Below are 14,256 nucleotides of genomic sequence, written 5' to 3' on the forward strand. Positions count from 1 at the left end.
AACCACGGATCTTTTCACCGCCTCTATAGATATGGCTTTTGCAGAATATCAGATAGTTGGAATCATGTAGTACGTGCCCTTTCCAGACTGGCTTCTCAGCAATGTGGATTTAAGGTTCCTCCATGTCTTTTCATGGCTTAATAGTTAATCTCTTCTTATTGCTGAATAATATTCTATTGTATGAATGGACCACTGTTTGTTTATCCATTCACGTGTTGAAGGACATTTTGGTTGCTTCCAAATTTTGGGCAATTATAAATAGACCTGCTATAAACATTCATGTGCAAGTTTTTGCATGGACATAAGTTTTCAACTCATTTGGGTAAACAGCAAGGAATGTAATTGCTGGATCCTATACTGAGGCTATGTTTAGCTTTATAAGAAATTGTCAGTCTGTCTTCCAAAGTGGCTGTACTGCCACCTAAAAAAAATGAAATCTTGCCATTTACAACGACGTGGATGGAACTAGAGGATATTATGCTAAGCAAAATAAGCCAATCAGAGAAAGACAGTTATCATATGATCTCACTTGTGTGGAATTTAAGAAACAAAACAGAGGATCGCAGGGGAAGAGAGGAAAAAATAAAACAAGATGAAATCAGACAGGGAGACAAACCATAAGAGACTTTTAATCATAGGAAACAAACTGAGGGTTGCTGGAGGGGAGGAGGTGGTGGATGGGGTAACTGGGTGATGGGCATTAAGGAGGGCATGTGATGTGCTGAGCACTGGATGTTATATAAGACTGATGAATCACTGAGCTCTACCTCTGAAACCAATAATAAGTTATATATTAACTAATTGAATTTAAATAAAATTTTTTAAAAAGGAGAAAACCCCACAAAGTGGCTGTACCATTTTGCATTCCCATCAGCAATGAACGGGAGTTCCCTTTGGTCTGCATCCTCAGCAGCATTTGGTGTTGTCAGTGTTTTGGATTTTAGCCATTCTAATAAGTATGTAGTGGTATCTCATGTTGCCTTAATTTGTTATCCCCTAATGACATATGATGTTGAGCATCGCTTATATGCTTATTTACCATCTATATATACTCTTTAGTGAAGTATCTGTTCAAATCTTTTTCCCATTTTAAAATTGAACTGTTCATTTTCATTTTCTTTTTTATACAAGGAGTATACATGAACTCCTTGTATACTTTGGATAATAGTCCTTTATTGGATAAAGAGTTCTTTATCACGGGCGCCTAGGTGGCTTGGTCGGCTAAGCATCTGCCTTCAGCCCAGGTCATGATCTCAGGGTCCTGGGATCAAGCCCCATATTGGGCTCCTTGCTCACTTGGGAGTCTGCTTCTCCCTCTCTCTGTGTCTCCTTCCCTCTGCTCATGCTCTGTCTTTCTCTTTCTCTCAAATAAATAAGTAAAAAAATTTTTTTAAGAGTTCCTTATCAGATCAGTTGTCTTTTGCAAATATTTTTCTCCCATTCTATGGCTTGTCTTCTCATCCTCTAAACAGTATCTTTCAGAGAGCATAAGTTTTATTTTTTTATTTTTATTTTTTGGATGAGCAGAAGTTTTAAATTTTAAGTTTCCTTCTCTTTTCTGCACAAAAGGTTTTTTTCTATGTGTTTATGTTTTTTAAAGATTTTATTTATTTATTCATTAGAGACACACAGAGAGAGAGAGGCAGAGACACAGGCAGAGGGAGAAGAAGGCTCTATGCAGGAAGTCTGATGTGGGACTGGATCCCAGGACCCCAGGATCATGCCCTGAGCCAAAGGCAGATGCTCAACCACTGAGCCACCCAGGCGTCCCTTCATAATTTTTTTTAAAGTAGGCTCCAGCTCAGCGTATGACTCAAACTCACGACTCTGAGAGCAAGAGTCCTATGCTCAACCCACTGAGCCAGCAAGGCGCTCTCTTTCTGACTTATTTCAGTGTGAGATGCCGCCTGCAGTCCAGGGACACTGCCACAGGGAATCTCCCTTCACCATAACCTGGAAGATGCCCTTTACCTTTCTCTCTTGTGTTGGCTCCCTTGTTTCCTGGATCCCAGGTCCTTCTCTTGCATCATTTACTCCCTTATTTTAGTGAAACACATCCTTCTTAATAAAGATGTATGGGACCACAATAGCCAAACTATGGAAAGAGCTCAGATGTCCATCAACAGATGAATGGATATAGAAGATGTGATATATTTATATAGCAGAATATTACTCAGCCATCAAAAAGAATGACATCTTGCCATTTGCAATGATGTGGGTGGAACTAGATGGTATTGTGCTTAGGGAAATAAGTCAATCAGAGAAAGACAAATACCATATGATTTCACTCATATGTAGAATGTAAGAATTAAGATGAACATAGGGGAAGAGCAGGAAAAATAAAATAAGATGGAAATGGAGAGGGAGGCAAATCATAGGAGACTCTTAACTCTAGAAAACAAACTGGGTAAGAGATGGGGCAATTGAGTGATGGGCACGAAGGAAGGCACTTGATGGAATGAGCCCTGGGTGTTGTATGCAACTGATGAATCACTGAATTCTACCTTTGAAACTAATACTAGAGCATATGTTAACTAAATTGATTTTAAATACAAAATTTAAAAAAAAAGGTGCATGGAAGGTAAAATTTTTGAGTACTTGTAAATCTGAAACAACCTTCTTCCTATTCTCACTTTATGAATAGTTTCGCTAGATATAGAATTCTAGGCTAACAATCACTTTCTTTCATACCTTTGAAAACAGCTCCATTGTCTTCTGGTTTTCAGGATTTCTGTTGAGAAGTTTAATGATATATCAATTCTTGATCCTTTGTAGAATCTTGTAGAATGTTCTTCTTGTCCTTGTGTTCTAAAATTCACTGGTGACTGGCCTCAATGTAGGTCTCTTTTTTTTTTTTTTTTTGTAGGTCTCTTTTTATCCTTTGGTTGGACACACAGTGGACACTTTTGATCTAGAAATGCAGATTTTCCATCTGGAGAAATGTTTGAAATATTTCATTGATGATTTCCCCTCTTTTCTTTCTGGAACTCATGTTAAGATGTGAGATTCCTGCGCTGGAATCTTGCTCATTTTCTTATTCTTTCTTTTCTACTTTTCACACCGTGGGAGCCCTGGAGGTGCTCTGCTGGGTTCTCCCTTCCTGAAGAACTTGTAACTCAGCTGTGAGGAGTGCATGTGGCTGACAACCTCCAAATACAGGGTCTTTGAGATCTGCCACAGCCTTTGATCCAAGACCAAGGTCTTTCTGGGCAGCCCCAGCTAGCAACTGAGCTCAACAGAGACACCAGTGCCTGGCCATTTCTACCCAATGTGGCTCCTCGAATGGACAGTCTTTGCTCCAGGAGCCCCTCCTGGGTTGGCCACGATTTTGTTTGATATGTATCCAGGTCAGACCCTCCTTGCTTAGATCTGTTTCCTTCCAGTATCCATTTCATGGGGATTGGCTCTACATCACAGTCTGAAGACTCTCCCTGCCCAGTCCCGCTTCCTCTTCCTATCTTTCCTTATTTCTTTTCTTTGTTTTTTTTTTTTTTAAAGATTTTTATCTGTTTATTAGAGAAAGAGAGAGAGCACAAGCAGGGGGAATGGCAGGCAGAAGGCGAGGGAGAAGCAGGGAGCCTGATGCAGGACTAGATCCCAGGACTCTGGGATCATGACCTGAGCCAAAAGCAGATGCTTAACCAGCTGAGCCACTCAGGCACCCCTCTTCCTTTCTTTTTATGAACATCAGCCCCCGGGATTTCTTGCATTCCTCACTCTGTATCGAAGCATCTATTGACTGGAGGTTCCAAACCTACTCATGTATCTTTACCTTTTTGTTTTACTTTTTGAAATTTTTCTTTTTCTTCTCATTCAGCAACCAGCAAAATTTTAAATTCAGGGCCCAGTTGGGAAATATTTGAGGCTTGTGGGCCATATGGTCTCTATCACAACTACTCAATTCTGCTTATGTGAAAGCAGCCATAGTACATAAGACATAGTAAATAAGTGGGTGTGGCTGTATTCCAATAAAACTTTATTTAAAAAAACAGATGACAGGATGGATTTGGCCTGTAGGTGGTAGTTTGCTGACCCCTCTTCCAACGCATTTAAATATATTTTTAATTTCTGGATGATATTAATCTCTAAGAACTTTTTTGTTTTGTTCATTTTTCAGAGTGTTTTTCTTTCAAAATAGCATCTAGTGTTTGTTTCATGGTTGCAATGTAGTTTCCTAAATTTCTGAATATAGTCATAATCGTTTTGTTCTGAGGTTTTCTTTCCCTTGTGTAGTCTGTTTCCTCCAAATTCTGTTTTTCTGTTTGTTTTTGTTCTGCTTCTTATATTACAGGTTTTTCTCCAATGTTGGCAGTCCCTGGCTCATACTTAAAAGATTTAAAGAGCTGATAGAATTGTGGCTGCTTGTGTGTGTGTGTTGGGGCAGGTATGGATCTCGGCATGAAGAAACTTGCAAATGTGTTACCTTACACGGCAATGTTCTTGATCTTGATTGAGGTGTGGGTTACATAGGTGTATACATTTGTTAAAACTCATTAAAGTGGCCACTTAAGACCTTTGTATTTCACTCTACGTTTTGATTAAAGAATACAAAAATACAACTTATGAAAGCAAGCTGATGAATAGCCCTGTGTTGGGGCAGGGGCTGGCTGGCTCAGGGGTTCAAACTAGAGATTCTTTTCGGGCTGTTTCATTGGGAAATCCCCTATGCCAACCTACGTTGGTATTCTTTTCCTGGCCCATCAGACTCTTAAGATAAAGGACAGAAGTAATAGGAAAAAAAGCAGTTTGGGGAAAACAAATGCTATGGAGGGAGAAGACAATGAGAACGAATAGGAAACCAAGCGACAACACTAACCAAATACCCATCATCAATCTATCCGGAGGCTGAACGGAGCAAACTCTGGAGTGCCCTGCCCTGACCTCACTATTCTGGAAGCCCAGAGGGGGAAGAAGGGCTCAAGTGATGGTGGGTAGGGGGCAGGGCTTCCCACTTTCAGGATGTAGACTTCAGTTAATCTTTCTAGTTGGGTGTAGCATTGCCTGTTTATGGTGCTGTGCAGAGATCCTGTGTTTTCTCCTCTTTGGAGGATAAATCTTCAACCTTTGTCAGAGCAGGGGATGCGTGGCTGCCCAGCTGTGCAGAGTGGGAGAAGGAAAGCTGAGGATTAAAGCCCTTCTTACACCAATCCTCCTGTTTTGGGATGCAGCTCTACTCCCACTTCCAGGGAGTACTTAATCCACTAACACTGCAGCCTTTGGGGGTTTTGTGGGGTTAACTGTGGAGCTCCTTGCTTTTCTCCCTCCCAGTTTGGGGCTGGCTTCAGGTGCACTGCCACCAGGCTGTGAAACCACTTAGTACGCATATATCTGCCTTCTGGAATCAAAATTTTGTTGTTGTTGTCTCCTGTCCAATATATTAGTTCCTGCTGATTCATACTGCAGTAGGTAGAATAATGCCCCCCCCCAGCCCCCAATGTCTGTGTCCTAATCCCCAGAACCTTTAAGTATGTAACCTTACCTGGCAAAAAGGGGCTTTGCCCATGTGCCCTTGATGTGAGGAGAGGATCCTGGATTATTCAGGTGAGCCCAATCTAATCACATGAAGCATAAGGAGCAGAAAAACCTTTCTTCCCCAGCTGTGATCAGAGAAAATGATGTGGTCAAAGAAGCAGAGCTTGCTCTCAGGGATCCCTGGGTGGCGCAGCGGTTTGGCGCCTGCCTTTGGCCCGGGGCACGATCCTGGAGACCCAGGATCGAATCCCACGTCGGGCTCCCTGCATGGAGCCTGCTTCTCCCTCTACCTGTGTCTCTGCCTCTCTGTCTCTCTCTGTGTAACTATCATGAATAAATAAATAAAATCTTTAAAAAAAAAAAAAGAAGCAGAGCTTGCTACCTGCTGGTGGGAGGGAGGGAGGGAGCCACAAGCCAAGGAGTGTAGGTGTCCTCTGGAAAAGGATGCCTCAGAAAAAAACTAGGAAATGGATTCTCTCCTAGAACTTCCAGAAAGTTCTTCCAGAGAGAGCTTCCTAGGGCAGCCTTGTCGACACCTTGATTTTAGCCCAGGGAGACATATGTTGGACTTCTGACGTACCATCTGTAAGACAGCACATTTGGTTGGCCTTAAGCAACCAACTTTGAGGTAATTTGTTATGGCAGCAAATGCAGGACTGAAAGGCATCCCTTGAAGCATCCACTCGCTTCCTTTCAATGGGGTTTCAGAGAAGTTAAGTGCGTGTGTTCCATCCGCCGTCCTAACCAGCCGGCTCCACTCACATCTGCTTTTATCTCTACCCCTTCAAGAGCCGTCTCTTTTCCCTTGATTGTTTGGCATCTTTGAGTCCAGTTGTCTCCTCTCCCTTCTCCTGGAGACGCTCTTCTCTTGGCTGCCGGGACTGCACACACGCGGCTTCCAATGCCACCTTCCTGCTGATGTCTCTGACAGTCTCTCACCAGCCAAGAGTCTCCCCCTTTGAGCCCCAGACTTTCAGGACCGAGCCCTCACTTGACATCATCACGTGGGTAGCTCACATGCTTCTCCAGTTGAAAACATCCGAGGCAGAGTTCTTGAGTTTCTCTCCACACCTTCCTTCCCCTGAGCCTTCCAATCATCCATCTGTTTCTCCCACCCTGAAACCTCTGATTCATCTTCCATTCCCTTCTTCCTTTATCCCATCAGCAAATTCTCCTCAGTATACCTAGGAGACATCTGCTTCCCTGTCTCCAAGGCCCGCCTTGGTCCAGGCCCCGGCCCCTCCGTCTTCACCGTGACCTCCACACTGGTACCCATGTCTGCTCTGGCCCAGCTGCCCGTGATAACTCCCTGGAGCTGCCTGAGACATCATTTAAAATGTCAATCAGATGTTATCTCTTCCTCCATTTAGAAGCTTCTGGAGGTATCCTGATCTCATCCAGGATAAGATGCATTCCCTCACCACTGTCCACCAGGCCTACGTAACTTAGCCTGTTCCCCACCTCATGCCACTCTCCCCACCATTTGCTCTGTGGAGTCATGTTGGCCTGATCGTTCTCCACACTCCCCGAACTCTCATCTGCCCCTGGGCCTTTGCACGTCTGTTCCTCAGGCCTGTGATACTCCTACCCCCAACTCTGCCCAGCTCCCTCTCATTCTTTAGCTCTCAGATGAAATATCCTACCTGCCCTGTTCACCTTATGCAAAGGGGGTGTCTCCCCTACCATCCTTCTGGTTATTTCCTTAACAATGGGTTTTGATCATATTTATTTGTTTACTTATGTTTTGTGTGGCTCCTGCATTGGATATAAGCCCCACGCGCACACAGCATTTTCACCTTCCAGTCTCTAGTGAGATTTGTAGAATGAATGGATGAATGACCCATCGGACACACTGGGCACCTGTTATGTTCCAGGTGCTTTCACATAGTTCAAATATTTCATTTTTACATCCCTAGGAGGTTGTCACAGCTGGACTACATTTCCCAGGGTGTTTTTTTTTTTTTTTTCTTTTTTCTTTTGCAATTAGCTGTTCCAGCCAATAAGTGTGGGCAGAGGTAAAGTAGGCCACTTCCAGCTTTGGCTCATAAAACCTCACATGTGATTCCTGTGCTCTTTCTTCTTTGTCTGCGAGTGGTTGCAGAGAATCCAGCTGTGGATTCTGAAGCCCTGGATGACAACTGAGTCACAAGGTGGGAGGAGCCTGGGTCCCCGGAAGACTGTTTGGGGAACGGTCTCCTTTGATACCCCAACCCCTCTAAAACTTTGCATGGGCAGGACATAGGCTCTACTGGGTCAAGCCACGGTGATTTCCAGGCTTATTTGTTATGACAGGTAGCTTCACCTTAATTAATACATCAAAGCACCATAGGTAGGTGGCTGGTAAGCAACACCATGCATGATGCTTTTGCTGACAAGCCTTCATCAAATGCAGATGTATTCTCAGTGGGGCGGTTTCTTGCATCATCCCACAACAGAAACCCTGCATGGTGCTCACATCTCTATTCTTGCACGTTGCACTGCTGTGTGCAATCACTTCAGTGGGTGTCCTCCTGTCCTCACCAGGTGTGAGCTCCTCCAGGGAAGTGCCTATGTCATGGGCATGTCTGTGGCCTCAGCACCTAGGGGACCTCAGGGGAAGCATGTTGAATTTACAAATGAGTGACCTGGTTGCCTGCACCCCTCATTGCCTCTCTGTCCCTAAGGGTCTGAGGCCCAGAGAGGGTTCCAGAGAGGCAGGATGCCTCAGAATCAGCAGGACTCAGGGCTACTAGATATGGCAGTGCCTACTGGGAGCGAATCCTGATGCCTTCCAGGGGCTGGAGGAGGGCTGAGAGGGACATGAGTAGGGGGGCACCTTCTCCCTTCTCTAAGCCCCTAAGGAGACCCCACCAAACGTCACTACTCACTGTCCCTCCTACAGCAGGAAAGAAATATTCCAGAGCCTTCCTTCCCACCCGCCCCAGCCTGCAGCCTGGGTGTCCACATCATTCAGTATTTTTAGCTTCACCACCTGGCACCTGTGGTCACTGTCTGCCCAGCCTGGTGGTGTCCCCTCTCAGGGCCTTAAAGGGCCAGAGCCCACCAACTGAAAAGGAGACTGGCTTTCAGGCCATCGTGTCCCCGGAGGCAGAGGGGCATCCCCCATGGCAGGGGCGGGGGGCAGGGGATCAGAGGGAGAGGGAGAAGCAGAGAGCCAGACTTGGGGCTCAATTCCAGAACCCCAGGATCATAACCTGAGCTGAAGGCAGACACTTAACCAACTGAGATACCCAGGTGCCCCCAGAGTATTTTTTGACAGTCCACTCCAGTGATTTAGGTATCCTATATCCCCATGCCATCTTCACTTACACAACAAGCATTTTGAGCCCCTACTATGAAAATAATAGTAGCTCTCAGGAGCCCATTGCTTTGGGACTCACAGTGGTGCTGAGTCTCCTGCTTTGGCCCTCTCCATCTCTCACTCCACCACCTACGGATTAAGTCCTTGGCTTGGCAGTCAAGGCCTCTTGTGACCTGGCCCCCCTGGACCCTGCCAGACTCAACTCCCCATCCTCAGACAATTTCTTTCTCATACCACCAGGCCTTTGCTCTTGCTGTTCCCACCCCCTGTGACACATGCTCTTTCCTCAACGTCACTCACCACCTGGGAGAGGACCTGGATAGTAAGACAGACCTGGCAGGTCTCCTAGAGGCCCTGCAGGCACAAGTGGTCTGGTCTGTCTTCCCATCGGACTCCCTAAGGATAGTATACCCACACCCATCCGGGGGCCCATCGCTCTGCCAAACTGATCTGTTTGCTTGTCTGTCCCTCCTAGCGGCTGTGACCCTGTGAAGACTAGGGGCTCTGGTGCTCTGGCGGGGGGAGGGCTCAGTCACTGCTGAGTGATGAGCTGACAACCATGGCAGGGGGTATTGCCCCATTCAACAGATGAGGAGACAGAGGCCCACAGAGGGAAATTTATAGACTGAGGGAGTCCAACAGAGAAATTCAGGGAGGAACCTGATCCAGGCTACAGCAGTCCACAGTCCTCACGCTCCTAAAAGAGGCCCAGAAGGGGCACCTGGGTCAGCCCTCAGCTTGTCCTTCTCCCCCTCCACACACCCCAGGGGAGTGCTGACTCAGGCAGTGATGGAGGCGTGGGCGGGCTGGGTTGGAGCAGAGGTGACCCCTGTGTCCCCTGCAGACTTTCCATCCATTCCCGGAGCCTGTGGTCACAGCTTGGGTAATGCACTTGGCTGGAGCCTGGGCTTCCCTGCAGGTGGGGGTGGGGAGAGCTGGCAAAAGGGCCAATGGCCCCTAGGGCACGAGCCCTCACCCGGTCAGAGTGCACAAACTCTCCTACATAGGTATATAGAACTTACACCAACTTCCACAAGCATGTATGCACATTCACAATCACACCCCCAGCAAATGCTCAACCACATAACCACACAAACCTTCATTTCCTACCCCTTTGCTGCTCTCTCCCTTTAACACACACACACACACACACACACTCACACACACAAGTATATATACTATATATATACACACACACACAGACATTTTCACTGAGTAATTCAACAGACTGAACATTATTAAGTGTCAGTGTAGAGAGGAAAGGTGACTCTCAGTTCAGGGTGGGGCTGGGCTTCCTGGAGGGCTTCCTGGAGGAGGACACATTGCCGCCGGGCCTGGATGGATGGGAACTGTGGAGAAGGAGGTTTGGGAGGCTTCTCTAGGGGTGAATATAGGGGAGCAGAGCACAATGAGGTGGGTGGGGTCGGCCCAATCACACAGGCCTCAAACGCCCAGCCGAGTGACAACTTCATCCCGGGGGGTGGAGAGTCACGGGGGGCTCTGCGCAGGGTGGTCATGAGCGCGATGGGAGAGGACAGGAGAAGCACCGTGGCACCAGAATGGGAGAGCCAGGGAGGAAGCTGCGGTGACGACCAGGTGTCTGCGAGTCTGACTCAGGGAGGCAGCAGTGAGTGGTAAGCAGTGGACGGACAGGGAGAGTCTGAGGCAGGTGTGCCAGGCCCTAGGGAGGTCTGGGCGCTGCACCCTCAGCCTGCCCACCCCCCACGTCCCCGGGGGCACTGACCTCTGCAGTGAGACCTCTTCCAGCAGCTCCTCCTCCTCCTCTCTGTGGAAGCACACGAAGCAGAAGGCTGGCACATCTTCGGCTCCACAGCCCAGAGGCCAGGCTGGAGGCAGCTCCAGGACGGGGCAGGGGTGGCTGGTGGTGGCCTCGTCGGCATCGTCCCCAGCCTGGGCAGGGGGGCCCGAGCCAGAGCGCTCCAGGGTCAGCAGCCTGTTGGCCTCGGGGCCCCGCGCCTGCCCACCTGCCACCTGTGCCTTTTCACTCAGGTTACCCGTTGCCTCGGTGGGTGGAAGAGCCTGTGGCTCTGTCTGCTGGGGACTCCTGTCCTGACCCACAGGGCCGGCCTCGGGGCGCAGGTAGCTGCCTGCACTCGGAGGGAGACACAGGTCCGGCAGGACCCCTCGCTGCCCCCCGTGGAGCACTAGGCCCCCTGGCTGCCCGCTCTGCTATTGCCTGTCAGTCGGGACTGGGCGGGCAGGCTCACAGATGCCCTGTCCATCTGTTCATCTGTCTGTCCAGACGTCTGCTCTTCCCTGTCCAGCCAGCCCGGCAGCAGAGGTGATTTCGCTAAGAAAGTTTGTGTTTCTCTCCCGGGGTGGGTGGCATGGGTGGCCTCCAGGCGAGAGGATCAGGACCTGAAGCTCGAAGGCGGGTGGAGACCAGGTGAGGCTGGCACAGTGCCCACGCTGTCCCCCAAGAAAAGTTCTGGCCCTTGGAGTCCTGGCTCTGGCTCTGGCTCTGACTGGAGCTCGCTCCCTCCTGCTCCCTCCGACTCCAGTGGCTGCTCTGGCAGACCGCTTGGCTGTGGGTATTAATAGCTCCACATTCACGCTGAGAAGCCTGGAGGTTAACTCCTTCCCTGCCAGAGCTGGGAAGGCCGGCGGGGAGGCAGCGGCCACCACTGGGAGCAGAGGGAAGGGGGGCTCCTTAGGTCCAGCCCCACCCGAGCCTGCCTGCCTCCGCAGGACCCTGAGATGCCCCCTCCTGCGCTGGAGTCTCTGTGCAGCACCGGGCATCGTGGTCACAGTGCCTGGGCCACCTCAACCCCCCATTCATACCTCCAGGGAGCCAGGTAGGAAGGGGCCTCGGGACAGCACCCCTGGGACGGACAGGGCTCTGAGCTCCAGGGAGCATCTTCAGGACTCCTGCACTCACACATCCACCCCTCAACCCACTGGATCCTCCCACCCCATTCCCTGAACAGTCACTGTCGCTGACTTTGGGTCCAGTTCCCTGACTGGCTTCCTTTAGGACGCCCCCCAGTTGAACTACATGCAACCCCTGTGGGACCCAGAAATGGATTACATGCAGTCATATATCTTATTGAGGGGCTTGGGAATAGGGTGGGAGTAGGGGAACCTGGGTAGAATTTGCTTGCTTGAGAAATGTTTGAAGCATCTCTGTGCTAGGCACTGTGCTGAGCGCTGGGCACCCAGCAACAGAAAGGGCAGATACTATGCCTGCCTCAGTGGGGGCTTGCACATCCCGGCAGGAGGCCAGTGAGGCCCCAGCTCATCTATGTGGTGCCCATGTATGGATTAGAAAAAGGCAGACACGGCCCTAGAACAGCAGCGTGTAGCGTCCATCACAAGCTGGGCTTCAGCCCCACTCACCTCCTCTGCAACTTAGAGCGCACACAACCATTCACAGTGGCCCTGGAAACACCAATCAACGGAGGAAACATAAATTCCGAGTGTGAAAAGCGCTATGAAAAAATAAAGCAGGGAGATGTGAGAGAGGCTGAAGATGGGGAGGTGGTTCGATACGGTGTTCAAGGAGGACCCCCAGGGGAAGTGACCTTGGAGCTGCAACCAGCAGGAGGAGGGGGAGGAGGCGGCGGCCAGAAGATCTGGAGGAGAGACTGTCCAGAAAGAGGGATCAGTAGGTGCAAGGGCCCAGAGGCAAGAACTAGCCGGCTTGTCTGAGGAAGACAGGGAGGAGCCGAGGAGCAGGTCTTTAAGCTGGGTCTTAAGGAGCGAGCAGAGTTTTTCCAGGGGCTCAGGAGCAGAGAAAGCAGAGTAGATGCAAGGATAGGTGGTGAGGTGCAAGGCAGGCAGATGGAGGTGATGCGGTCAGGGCTGCAGCAGGTAGTCATTGCAGAGGCGCCTCTCCCAGGGCTCTGGGGATGAAGGATGGATGGGAGGAGGATGGAAACGGGAACTTGGGTCAGCTGAGGGGCTGAGGAGGTGGACGGGGGCGGAGAAGCTTGGAAGGAAACATCTATATTTGTTGAACTGAATTCCACTGGCTGGAAGGACAGATCTGCACCTCCTTGGCTTAGAGAAGGTGGGGGCTGGGGACACAGCCCCCACATGTAGTTGTTCAGGCTATGCACAGTGCACGGGGCATCCTGGCAGATGGTGAGGAGGGGGGCTGATATCCAGCTCTTCCGCTGCTCTGCCAAGCCTTGTGTCTTTAGCCCTGCGGCAGCGTGGGATGTGTCTGTGTGTGTGTGTGTGTGTGTGTGTGTGTGTGTGTGGTGGGGGTCAGCCTCAAGAGTGCCTTCTTAACATCAGTCCACCTAGAGGCATGCCTTCTTTGAATCGGTCTATCCAAAGAGGGTGATGTTTCTGATTTGCACAAAGGTGCCCCTTAGGTGAGGTTGGGAGGAGTGGCCTAGGGGTCCCAGGCCCTGGTGTGGGCTCTGCTACAGTCCTGCCATATGCTTTGGGTCAGTTACTGTCTGTCTCAGGAACCACAAACCTATAGACTTAGCTAGAAGCCCGCTGATCCAGCCCCGACACTCCATAGAGGAGGGAATGGTCGTAAAAAGGAGCTGACTCCCCTGGGGACATACAGTGACACATACAGTGACACACACACACCCAGTAAAGCTGGGCACCCTGACTCTCTTCCTAGTGCTCTATCTTCCCTGCTCCTGTGTCTGCCTGGGTTGCTTACCTTAGAGGCTTGATATTTCCTGGAGAAGAGGAGAGGAAAGGAGAGTGGGCAGGAGGAAGAGTGGAGATTCAGGGAGGAGGAGGAGGAGGAGGCCAGGTCAGGTTAGGCTATGGCTCCCTGGGGTAGGAGTCAGAAGGGGTCAAGGTGTCCCAAGCCTCCAGGTGCCCCTTCCCCCTCCTCTGGGCCTCATGGGTTGTCATTTGTGGATGTTAATTATTCACGATGCTGGTGCTTTGCCTGGTTTTAATGCACTCTGATGACGTTCTCTAGCTAATGGGGAAAATCAATAGGTTTTAATTCTCAGTGGCTGTGAAGCTCTGTCTGTCTCCTGTTTGGGTGACTGGGCCTGGCTCTTGGGCTGGGGGTGGGGTTGGAGCTACGAACCAAGTTCGTAGGGGTCTGAGACCTCACTTTTCCCTCTCCCACTCCTACCCTCTTCTGATTCCAGCTGAGGAGGAAAAATTAGGGATACCAGGCAGCTCCAAACTCTACCCTAAGCATCTTGGAGGGTCTGAGCCCTTAACTCTCAGCTGTTCGCTCCTCGCTCCAAGAGGGATGGTCCCTTTGCTAGACCTATGGGCCATCAGCTTGTGGGTGCTAGAGTTAGGCCTGCAGCCCTTGGCTCCAGTGTTTGCAACTGAGGGGAGCGCTCCCTTGCCTAGAACTCAGGGTCAACCCCAGACACCCTCCTGGGCTCAGCCCAGGCTCACAGACCCACTCAGGGCATGGGGGAAATCTGGTCCAGGCCTCACATTCCCGAAGAGACTTCAATGTAAGTTTCTGATATGATTTCTATGTGCAGTTATATATTCAGGCATGAGAATTTCCCTGATGGGAC

General features: G+C 49.7%; 1 protein-coding gene across 1 annotated transcript in view; it reads right to left on the reverse strand.

The window, feature by feature from the left end:
• Window positions 1-12,636, reverse strand: part of SBK1 (SH3 domain binding kinase 1) — a 51,158-nt gene extending 38,522 nt beyond the window's left edge. The window contains exon 1 of the mRNA XM_025415678.3: window positions 10,518-12,636. The gene's annotated coding sequence lies outside the window, so the exon portion shown is untranslated. The remainder of the gene's footprint in view (window positions 1-10,517) is intronic.
• Window positions 12,637-14,256: the final 1,620 nt, after the last annotated feature.

This window comes from Canis lupus, chromosome 6, assembly GCF_003254725.2.
Source record: "Canis lupus dingo isolate Sandy chromosome 6, ASM325472v2, whole genome shotgun sequence".
NCBI classification, from domain to species: Eukaryota; Metazoa; Chordata; class Mammalia; order Carnivora; family Canidae; genus Canis; species Canis lupus.